Source organism: Leucopleurus acutus (assembly GCF_964270905.1).
Source record: "Leucopleurus acutus genome assembly, chromosome: 3".
Taxonomy (NCBI): Eukaryota; Metazoa; Chordata; class Mammalia; order Artiodactyla; family Delphinidae; genus Leucopleurus; species Leucopleurus acutus.
In genome coordinates, this window is record NC_139145.1 from 169,125,240 (window position 1) to 169,137,735 (window position 12,496).

Here is a 12,496-nt window from a genome sequence, read left to right on the forward strand (position 1 = left end):
TGGATACCAGGATCCTGGTCTTCAAGCTGATGCTGTAATGGGATAAGACTGGGGGGTGGTGTACCATACTTACATGGTAACATGTTGCCTTGCCACAATTTCAAGGATGCTGGTACCCTGGTCAGAGAAAAAGCACTTTATTACTCAATGCACAGCAAGAAGCATGACCATAAGTATAATGGTGTCAGTTCCCTACCCCCAAGTAGCATAGAGACAATGCAGTTAGGCTCAGGTAGGTTATCTGCACGCAGAGTTGGTTGCATTACAGGAGAGAAACACTGAGTTTAGGAAACCCATATTTTTAAATAACAGAAAGCTTCCCTGTCCTTCATCCAGAGGAAAACATTATATTTATCTTACCATAAAATAAGCATTCATCTACTTTGCTTCAGAGGAAGATACTATATTTTAAGGTTATAAACAAACCTGTCTTTTCCTCTAGAGGAGAAAACTGTATTGTTCATGGTGCTCATTATACAAACACCCCCAAAAAGAGAGTCTGAAACAAAAGGCAGTCAGTCCTTCTGCTCATAAGGTGTGCACAAATGTGAAAGACCTTTGAAGAATTGTCTCTCAACGAAGCATACGTGTGCTTTACATGTGAGATAGACAGGAAAGATTGAACGCAGAAGCTGGACTAGAGTAGCTAATCTCCAAGATGGCTTCCAATGAGCCTTGCTTCCTAATATCTATGCCAATCTGTCGTTCCCTCCCACATTTATCCAAGTGCCAATATGTGCCTTTTGAGACTAAGTTATAAAGGCATTGTAGCTTCTTCCTTGACCTTTTGGATTTTTCACCTTTGGGGTGAGCACCACGTCATGAGGACATCCAAGTACTCCTGTGAAATATCCCACATTGAGAGGAACTGGGTCTCCTGGCCAGTAGCCAGCACCAGTTTGCCATGCATGCAAGAGAAACACCTTGAAATTGGATCCATCAGCCCATTTAAGCCTTCAGAGTACTGCAGCTCCAGGCACCATCTGACTGCAAGTTCATTAGAGACTCTGAACCTGAACTCTCTTGTGGATAACTAATATAGCAATAGTCAAGGCTGTGAATGTTAGCTAGGGGCAGAATTTATTTCTATGGCCCACATTTGGAACTTTGAAGGCAGGGGTGCTATCAGACATCCTTTAATAAACCATCTGGATCATATGGGATTTTTATCTGACAGTGACCATTAGGCCTATATTCCCCATGACCAGGAATTCACTATATAGTTCACCTTATTCTTGGATCATTTAAAGCCTTTCTTTTTATTAAACCAATATATGGTGCTGTATAATTCTTGTGAATTTGTCCCAATGTCAAAATCCACAAATATATATTTGATTTTTCTATATATTAAACAAAATCAATTGCCTGGTACAGGAGAGTGTTCATCTCAAGAATATATTATTTTTTAATGATGAATTTGGTTATATATCATTGGACTTTCTCTTTTGTAACTGAAGTACAATTTACATTTAACATTATATTAGTTTCAGGTGTACAATATAATGACTCTGTATATATTGCAAAATGATCACTACAATGAATCTAGTTAACATTCATCACCTTGTTTGTGGTAGATTTTCTTGCTTTCTTATATGATAGCAAAGATTTTCTGGCACTGTAATTTCTGTTAACAAGCTTGGATATATAAGACAATAAAAATAAAATCAGGTGGTCTAGTTTAGCTAATTTGAATCTACTTAACATATAGTTTGCTAAGTAGTGATACTCTTTTAAATCAAGAAGAATTAGGTGCCTTTAGAAATTTGGGGAAGCAGCCAAGCCCCCACCCCGTTGGAGTATTTGGAAGGAGTCCCTTTAATAGTTTAAATGTTTTACTGAACATGTCACAATTTAGGAGAAATCTAGTGAGGCATTTGAGTGTGCCCTTCATATCGTACTAGAATCAAGCCCATCATTCTCTGGCATGTGTTTAGCTATGAAGCAACCCACTCACAAAGCAACACCTGGCAGGGCATTCAAACTGTCTAGCAGTCCTGGTGATAAACGCAACTTTACCATGAGGGTGATGACGACAATATTTAATTGAATTAGATTCAGGCAAACAATTGATATCAATAATTAATGTGTTGTTGGGTCAATAAGATAGCTGGATTGTGATCAATATTACATCATAAGAAAGTAATTACTTTGCATTTCAATACCATTTTTTTTAAATCTGAAATGCACTACAATATGTTATTTCCCTAAGAAGCCAAGTCAGCATTTTGCTGAAGGGATGAAGTTGTGCTTGAAAATGCTGAGTACTTTGCTCAGGAGCACAGAGAAAATTACTAACGAAACTGGTAATACAATCCTTGTTTTCTAGAATGGACTCATGTGTTAGTCAACAGAGTCACACTTTTCCAGCTTAGATTCCTGACTGTCAGCTTATGCCGGGCTCTGGAGGGGCTGACAAAATGACTTATAAGAAGTTATAAAACCACTGGGAAAGAGGGAGACTCCCCATGGTGTTGAATGGCCAATGCTTCCATCACCACTTGGATAACAGAGAATTTTCTTTCCCAGATAACACTCTCAAGAATGCCATCTTGTCCATGTCCTTTCAAATATTCAGTTAACAAGGCTGGTGTGGGTTTCCCCTCACTCCTTCTCATTCTGTCATAGAAATTATGGTCTAAAAGCAAAACAGATATGAAACACATAGTGGCACAATGTATTTAACTAAAATTATAATGAACTGTGCAAAGTGAAAATAGCTAATTCTAGCAGACTCAAAATGGTCTGGGAGAATTCAAGCGTGGGAAGATGAAGGAAGTGACACTTAGTTGAAGCAGGAAGGATTAGTAGGAGTTATCCAGGTGAAGCATAGCAGATGAACAACCCAGGTAGAGGGCAAGTATGAAGGTACTGGGAGATAAGAGTTGATGTTGGATTATCAGGAAATAAAAGATAGGTACACCTGGGGTATAGTGAGAAAAAAATTGGTAGGAAATGAAGCTGAAACAGTAGATAAAGGTCGTTCACAGGGCCAATTAGATCATGTAAATAACCTTGGATTTTATTTTCTGAAGAAGCCACTTCATAGAAATAAAAAAGCAATAGATTGAATTGATTAATTCCTGTGTGGTTATGCTCTTTAATGTTATTATGGTTGCTGTGTGGAATATAACTTGGAGAGGAGCTAACATGGAGACAGGGAGAACAGTTGGGAGAAAACTGCATTAATTCTGGTGAGGGCTGATGGTGGTGGTGCTGGAAAGAAGTTAACATTCTCAGGAAATACACAGAAAGGAAAAGACACTACAAAGCTACAATAATCAAGACAGTATGGTACTGGCACAAAGACAAATAGATCAATGGAACAGGATAGAAAGCCCAGAGATAAACCCACACACTGATAGTCAATTAATCTACGATAAAGGGGGCAAAAGTATACAATGGAGAAAAGACAGTTTCTTCAATAAGTGGTGCTGGGAAAACTGGACAGCTACATATGAAGGCATGAAATTAGAACATTCTCTAATACCATACACAAAAATAAACTCAAAATGGATTAAAGACCCAAATGTAAGACCAGATACTATAAAACTCCTAGAGAAAAACATAGGCAGAACACTCTCTGACATAAATTACAGGAAGACTTTTTATAATCCACCTCCTAGAGTAATGGAAACAAAAGCAAAAATAAGCAAATGGGACCTAATTAAACTTAAAAGCTTGTGCACAGCAAGGGAAACCATAAACAAAATGAAAAGACAACCTATGGAATGGGAGAAAATATTTGTGAACGATGTGACTGACACAGGCTTAATTCCCAAAATATACCAACAGCTTCTATAGCTCAATATAAAAACAAAAACAAAACAACCCAATAAAATCAATAAGGCTTGTGAGATAGAGAATAAGGAAAGGTAAAGGCCAATTCTGAATCATCTGGCATTAGAATGTGGGTGGATGTTCAGAGTATTTTATCTTTTCTTGTGAATTCAGTGAAGTGCAAAGATAGGACAGGTTTTATTCTAGTAATCATTATCAACCTTGTCCCTTTTAAGCCACATTGCCATTGTCCTACTCACTCTTCCCCATTCATTCTAGAGATTAGATTAAAAAAAATAAAGTTATTTTGGAGTTTGTAGTTTAATGCAGTTATTAAATATCACTTCTATTGGGGTAAATAATACTCTTACATTTAGGAATCAATCATTGCCATTTCTTCTCTTCTGTCCAGTTATAGTGAGCTCCCGAGAGAGAGAGAAGACAAGGTGTGGTGTGACCTGCATCTTCTCACTTCTCCAGGAGTAGGGATGAGTTGGGTGTGGGGAAGAAATGCAATTATGTGACAGTATCTGTATCTCGGTGGGAATAGGAGGTGGGTCTGGATCTCCCTTCAATTAATGAATATTGTTTCTGATCATGGAGCTAATGAAATCATGAAGCCATTTGTTTCTGCATGGTCCGCTTGCTTCACGTGCAGGCTGTATGTGAATGCATGACTACACCCTCCACCTGGATGTACACAATCCCTTATCAGCTTTTTTTTTTCTTTTGGCAGGATAATCATTCAAACTTTTAAAATCTCACTTTACACATTATATTAACATTCATGTTGCAAGGCATTCCATTCACAAATATTACAGTTTGTCAAAAAGCTTCACACACATACCCCCAAAAGTCTATACCAAATCCAGCCACTTTACTAAATCATTAAAATAATAAAAGTAATGAAAACATTATCATAATTCTTTAAAGTGATAAAGGTCTGAGGCACTCTGGGAAAGGTGTTCTCGTACAAGTGTAACATGTCAGTGATATCAAATTATCTTACAATAAAATTACCAGATACCCAGTAATCAAGTACACTCTAATGACAATGACTTTGATCTGATATGTCTTCACCGGATACACTCCCATTTGGACTGAACTACTGAAAGGAACACAGATGTTGGGCAGCTGAGGTCATTTCTAATGAGATTCCAAACTTTGTAAAGGAGAAGTGTGTTTTCAGCACACCAAGGACAGCTGTATCCCTTCTGCAAGGGAACAGTCCAGTCTCCAAAGAGGTTCATTTCTCATCACCACCAGGTTTACTAAACGTTAGAATTTCCAGACTCTGCTCACTGCTGGAGAGATTTCAGAACTGTCTTTCCCCATCAACATCCACAGTGCACCTTCCACCCTTCTCTGAATATCTCCAAGGGATGACCTTGAAATAAGACAGAGAGGGGAAGGGAGCATTTTTGCTCCCATTAGGACCAAATAGAGGTCTGAAATAGCAATGGATTACAAAAATCTCATTCTCTGCACAGCCAGCTTCCACTTGGAACATGGCTATTTTTGCCATAAACTAGATTTTTTAAAATCTGATAACCTTTTTCCAAAGTGAATTTTTCCACATCCATTCACTCACAGAATCCACATTGGCAAGTCTCGCTGACCGAGTGCTTCCTTACACACAATTATAAAGTAAATAATTAGCAGGGGGAAGGGAGGCCAATTCCCAGATGGGGATTAAATCACTGGAAATGACAAGTCCATTTATGACAGCTTTTGACCTTGTCAGAGCAGAATCAACACAAACCCCAGGTCATATAGTGTTCAGTAATTACATATATGGAATTTAAAATGTATACATATATAGTTCCATACATATATAATAAAAAAATCGGGAGCAATGTATATTGATAAAGTTTCAAGGATTCTCGTCTCCAACATTCACCTGGAAAAAAGCTGGCTCTAATGGCCCAGTTGTGGCAGTGATAAAATCAACTTAGGAGCAGGTTTAAGTAAAATTGCTCAAAGGGAACATAAGAAAATGGGTGTGCAGAGACTTCTTTTGTGGGGAGAGGGGAGCATTGAGAAGAATGGAGAAATGCTTCCTTTATTCTTCTTGGCTTTTTCAGACCCAAGACAAGTTCTTGAGGACACACATCAAATGCTGTAGTCCTTCCCTATCTATAATCAAAACAAAACAATTAAAAAATTTCATCTTCCATTCTGTACTCTCAATAAAATGCAAAGTACAGCCAGAAGTTATCACCAAGATGTACCATCTCAGGAGAAATTAAAATTGGGACATGAAATGAGGCCACGAGCTATCGAGTCACGGGGTTAGGATTTCACAGCTAGTGTCCGTGACCAGCAGGTTGTGCTCAAACTGGGCAGACAGCTTCCCATCTCTCATCACTGCTGTCCAGCCATCCATCCAGGTTTCATCCTGCCTTCCACCTTCACAAATTATTGGCTCAATTGTAAATATGTGGCCGGCCTTCATCACTCCAGCTGCTTTATTTTTGGCCTAGTGAGGTGCATTGAGGGCTGTATGAAAAAGTTTGTGGATTCCCTGCCCACAATAGCTTTGAACAACTGAAAATTCATTTGCTTGGTCATGCTTCTGGATAATGTTTCCCAATTCTCTGTATTGAACACCAAGTTTCACTGCATCAGTGGCTTGCATCAGGCACTCACACGTGGTCTGAACCAGTTTCCATGCTTGCTCATCCACGTCTCCAACAAAAAACATCTCATTCAGGTCCCCATGATAAACATTGTGATAAAGAGTGATGTCCACATTAACAATATCACCTTCTTGCAAGGGCCATCTGTCTGGAATTCCATGGCAGATCATTTCATTCACTGAAGTACAACAAGACTTTGGAAAATTATAATAATTCAGGGGAGAAGGATAGCAATTTCTTGCAATGCATGCTAAGTGTACAGCATGATCTATTTCTTTGGTAGTTACACCTGGTTTAATCACCCCAGCATCAATGTCCACATAGTCTTCTCTAACAAGTCTACATAGCAGTAGCATCCCTTCTATATCTTCAGATGAGAGTAACTTAACTTGAGAAGTACCTTTAAGAGCCTGCTCAGATTCAGACATTCCTAAAGGATGATCAGCATAATCTGGTCTTGGACTATGACTTGGCACTGGCCTTGACATCAGTGGATAATGTGGTCTGAGTTTACTAGTATATCAATAACATGCCCATGGGTCAGTGTTGATATCCCCTTCCACAGTCCAGGAAGACACTTCTTGCTTGGCCTTTTCATCTTTTACTTTCATATGTAGTAACTTGTGAGTAACCCAACTTCCTTGAAAACATTCCCGTGAGCAGAAGTACGAGTCCTGGATGCCCAGCTTGATGCTGGTGGGACACTGGAGCTTGGCCTCGCTGCTGCAACCATCCGTCTCGCACACACGCATCTCCAAGGCCGCCATGCTGCCTGGCTGCTGGAGGACCCCCTCACCGAGCTCCTCCCAGCTTTGGCTTCCTCTTTTCAGACTCAAAATATGGTGCACACAAGAGAGCAGCCATAGTTTCTTTTCTCAGCTCCCAACAGCAGTACCTACCCACACCCCCCGTCTAGTCTGTTAATGCTTTTACCACCATCACAATTCATATTCAAATATATAATATTTTTCGGTTCACATCAAAAGTGCATAATTATGAGAGTGTAGTTTATTAATATGGTTATATTAGTCTTAATTTTCAAAATTGCATCTTATGATTAGCACATTTGAAATTGTTAACAACTTTGACTCTTTTCCATAGATCATAATAGTTTTAATAGAAAAAATATTATTTCTCTAAGTGCCATAGTATCTGCTAACCTAAGAGCAAAATCTGTTCAGTAGAGCGTATTCTCAACACAAAAATATTTAAAGTGAATGTGTGAATATTTCCCATGTACAAAGAGCACCTTCAGTTTTCCAGAGTACTATTCCTTGTGTTTACGATTTTTTGAAAGTTTTGTCAAGTCTAAATGCCGAAAGTCCACAGGTATTTTAATATTCTGTTGGCAGTACTTAGTATTAACATATCAAATTAAAAATGGAAACTCCACCAAAAGACTCTTCCCACAAGGCCAAGTATTCCACAGTGCAATTATAAATCTATGTATGTTGTAGTCTCTTCCATGTTTTCATAGGGATAAATGCTTTCTACATGTAAACTTCATTTTCCCTACCTGGAACTCACTCAAAGCTTTCAAAGTTGACGTCTTTCGATCCAACATTTATTTGATATTTGATTAAATATTTCCAAACGGGTTTTAACAAAAACAAGCAAAACATAGAGGACTTGTTTATTTAAAAAATTTAGTGTCATGTAGAACATATAGGTTTATTTATGGGGTTAGATGACAACCAAAGGAGAAGCTGGATGTACAATGTGGAAGTCTGGCTCAAACATCTGAATTTATTTTCATACAACCGTTAACAATACTTCTTTAAAAATGAAAAATCCAGGACTAATGCCAAACTGGACAAGTTGATTGGACAATAGGAAAAATGAGACCATACTTGGTAAACCAGGGTGAGAGTCGACACTGTTCTGAGTAAAGAAGAAGCCTCCATCTATGCTCATTGTTGCTTCTCAGGTATGAAGTAGTCTAACTTATCAGCTAAGCAGAAATTCTCATTCTTCCTTCTTCCTGCACCAGACTACAGCATGTTGATTAGACTAATCTCAGTAAATTTTCCCTGAAACAAGCATATTCTTCCAATCTATAATATAATGTGAAGTTGCTTTACGTTGATTTTATTCTTTTAGTAATCTCAAATTCTTTCAGAAAATCATGAGAACTAATAGTAACTTTTATTCACTCTGAAAGAATCTGCTGTAATGGAAACAAATCTAATGTATCCCATCAAAGTTTTCCTGTAAATTTCCTTAGATAAACACTTCTGCCTTTGACATAGACAAAATAATACCAAGTTTGCACAATTTATTCCAGAAATTAGAAGCAAAAGAATACTTCCTAACCTACTATCTAAGTCCAGCATTACTCTAACAATAAAATCAGATAAAGACATCATAAGAAAACTGCAGAACAATATCTCTCATGAATGTAAACAAAATGATTCTCAAAACATATTAGCAAATTTTACCTGACAATATATAGAAAGTATTATATATCATGACCCAAGTGACATTTTTTTTCCAAGTATGAAAGACTGGCTCAGAGTTCAAAAATCAGTGTAATTTATCATATATAAAAAATAAAAATCTTATGACTTTATCAACTGATGCAGAAAAAGCAAAGGAAACTGTACATAAGTACTATGCTATAGCTGATTAAGTTGTTCCTTACAGGTTAAAAATTGTGAAGCCATTATATACGTGGACTGGAATTGAACAACTGGCATTGAATAATTAAATAAATGGATAGCAGATGGTGGGAACCAGATTTCGGCTTATTGGAATAGAAGGTTATAGATAAGCAAAGGGGGAAGACATGAATGATCCATGTGGTAAAAATCAGTATGAATATATATACACATACATACATACATACAGAGATATTTACAGATATGTGCATATAGACAGGTTAGTATAAACACATATATTTCCTTGCTCTGTCAGTTGATAGGGTCCAGAAGCAATGACACCCCAGTAGCAACAAGCACACCTATTAGCCAGGTCCTGTTTTCTAATACCATTCTGCAATGAAAAGAACCAAGGATACTTGAAAAAAATTGCTGATTCTAGGACTGGGACATGGAAAAATCATAGATAATCCTAGAGCATTTTATAGTGTCAGAAAGTAAGTGTTTGAAAAAGCCCAGTGATGAGAGTACATCAAAGAGATACAGGAGACTAAAAGAGCTCCTAATGGCTAAAGCTGGAGAATTTTAACAACAAAATTAATAAGTATTGTATTGTAACCCAGTGTACACCAGACAGTTATGAGTCCATATCAATATAAACTAATGACTGTGTAAGAAAATAAAATTGAAGAACAGATAAATTTCCTTTCAGAAGAAGCTCAAATAATTTATGTAGTTACTTCAACCTCAAGGAGGTAGAATATAACTCCCCACTCCTTAGTTGTGGGTTGTGTATAGTGACTTCTCAAAAAGTACAACACAGAAATAGGAGGGAGTAACTCTGCAGTAGAAAAACACTACAAACACTACCTCAGGCAGATGATCAAGATTAACGTCAACAGTGGTAAGTCATGGTGATAAATGTACCCTAGATATGATGTGATGAAAATGACTGGGACATTGTCACAGCCAAGTGAAGCCTTAAGGGACATGACAGATACATGTGTTGTGGAATCCTAGACTAAAAATCCTTGTATTGTTACCAAAAGGCATCAGGTAAAAGCCAAGGAAATTCAAATAAGTATGGTCTTTGTTAAGAGAAAACATATCAATATTGGTTGATTAATTTTAATAACTTTACATTACTAATATAAAATGTTTATAATAGGAGAAACTAGGTGTAGGACATATGGGGACTCTCTGTACTATCTTTACAAATGTTCTGTAAATCCTAATCTATTTTAATTTAATTTAACTTATTTATTTTTTGTGTGTGCTTCACAAACATAATTCTTTTTTTGCTATGTGGAATAAAGACTGGGGAAGGGAGACACAAAAGTTAGAGACACCAGTTAAGAGGGTATTGTATTACAAGGGTAAAAAATAATAGGAAAGGGCAATTACGGAGGCAATTAGGAGAGAAAGGCAATACGGGAAATTGTGCTTCTTTCTAATTGATAAACTTCCAAGAGTTGTTTGGTATTATTTTTAACATCTTTATTGGAGTATAATTGCTTTACAATGTTGTGTTAGTTTCTGCTGTATAACAAAGTGAATCAGTTATATGTATGTATATATATATATATATATATATATATATATATATATATATCTCCCCATATTTCCTCCTTCCTCCCTCTTATGTCTCCCTCCCACCCTCCTCTTTAACCCACCCCTTTAGGTGGTCACAAAGCACTGAGCTTATCTCCCTATGCTATGCAGCTGCTTCCCATTAGCTATCTATTTTACATTTGGTAGTGTATATATGTCAATGCTACTCTCTCACTTTGTCCCAGTTTACCCTTCCCCCCTCCACGTCCTCAAGTCCATTCTCTACATCTACATGTTTATTCCTGTCCTGCCCCTAAGTTCATCAGAACAGTTTTTTTTTTTTTTAGATTCCATATATATGTGCTAGCATGCACTATTTATTTTTCTCTTTCTGACTTACTTCACTCTGTATGACAGACTCTATGTCCATCCACCTCACTACAAATAACTCAATTTTGTTTCTTTTTATGACTGAATAATATTCCATTGTACGTATGTGCCACATCTTCTTTATCCATTCACCTGTCGATGGACATTTAGGTTGCTTCCATGTCCTGGCTCTTGTAAATAGCACTGCAATGAACATTGTGGTACATGTTTCTTTTTGAATTATGGTTTTCTCCAGGTATATGCCCAGTAGTGGGATTGCTGGGTCATATGGTAGTTTCACTTTTAGTTTTTTAAGGAACTTCCATAGTGGCTGTTCTCCATAGTGGCTGTATCAATTTACTTTCCCACCAACAGTGCAAGAGGGTTCCTTTTTCTTCACACCCTCTCCAGCATTTATTGTTTGTACATTTTTTGATGATGACCATTCTGATCAGTGTGAGGTGATACCTCCTTGTAGTTTTGATTTGCATCTTGAGAAAGAAAAACAGAGCTGGAGGAATCAGGCTCCCTGACCTCAGATTATAGTACAAAACTACAGTAATCAAGACAGTATGGTACTGGCACAAAAATAGAAATATAGATCAATGAAATAGGATAGAAAGCCCAGAGATAAACTCACGCACATATGGTCACCTTATCTTTGATAAAGGAAGCAAGAATATACAATGGAGAAAAGACAGTCTCTTCAATAAGTGGTGCTGGGAAAACTGGATGGCTACATGTAAAAGAATGAAATTAGAACACTCCCTAACACCATACACAAAAATAAACTCAAAATGGATTAAACACTTAAATGTAAGGCCAGACACTATCAAACTCGTAGTGGAAAACATAGGCAGAACACTCTATGACATAAATCACAGCAAGATCCTTTTTGACCCACCTCTTAGAGAAATGGAAATAAAAACAAAAATAAACAAATGGGACCTACTGAAACTTAAAAGCTTTTACACAGCAAAGGAAACCATAAACAAGATGAAAAGACAACCCTCAGAATGGGAGAAAATATTTGCAAACAAAGCAAGTGACAAAGGATTAATCTCCAAAATATACAAGCAGCTTATGCAGCTCAATACTAAAAAAAAAAAAAACACAAACAAACCAATCCAAAAATGGGCAGAAGACCTAAATAGACATTTCTCCTAATCTATTTTTAAATCAAAAGTTTTATTTAAAAAGATAGATTTAGATTATTTCTACCAGACAATTCAGTGATGACTTTCATCGGAACAAACAACAGTCTATAAAAAGCACTGGGCAAAAAAAACTGGATGGTTTCCAGATTGCATTTAACTGTTCCTTTCACTCTTCTGATTATTTGTCCTTATTTTTAACCTCTTTATTTTGATCTTATCAATTTCCAAATTACATTGTTTAATGAGATAAAAACTGAAGTATATTTTCTTATCACCAGCATTGTGAAGATGACGCATTTACTTCCACATGGTTCACTGGTTTCCTGCTCTCTACAGGGCTCTAAGGCTGAGGGCTGCAAGGAATGGCAAGAAAGCAACACGCAAGCTGATTTGCAAGTTTCACCTG

At 37.1% G+C, this 12,496-nt stretch overlaps 1 pseudogene across 1 annotated transcript; it reads right to left on the minus strand.

Annotated features, from left to right (window-relative positions):
• Window positions 1–6,022: 6,022 nt before the first annotated feature.
• Window positions 6,023–7,183, minus strand: LOC309959020 (methionine aminopeptidase 1-like; annotated as a pseudogene). Its single transcript has one exon. The product of its transcript is annotated as a methionine aminopeptidase 1-like (transcript).
• Window positions 7,184–12,496: the final 5,313 nt, after the last annotated feature.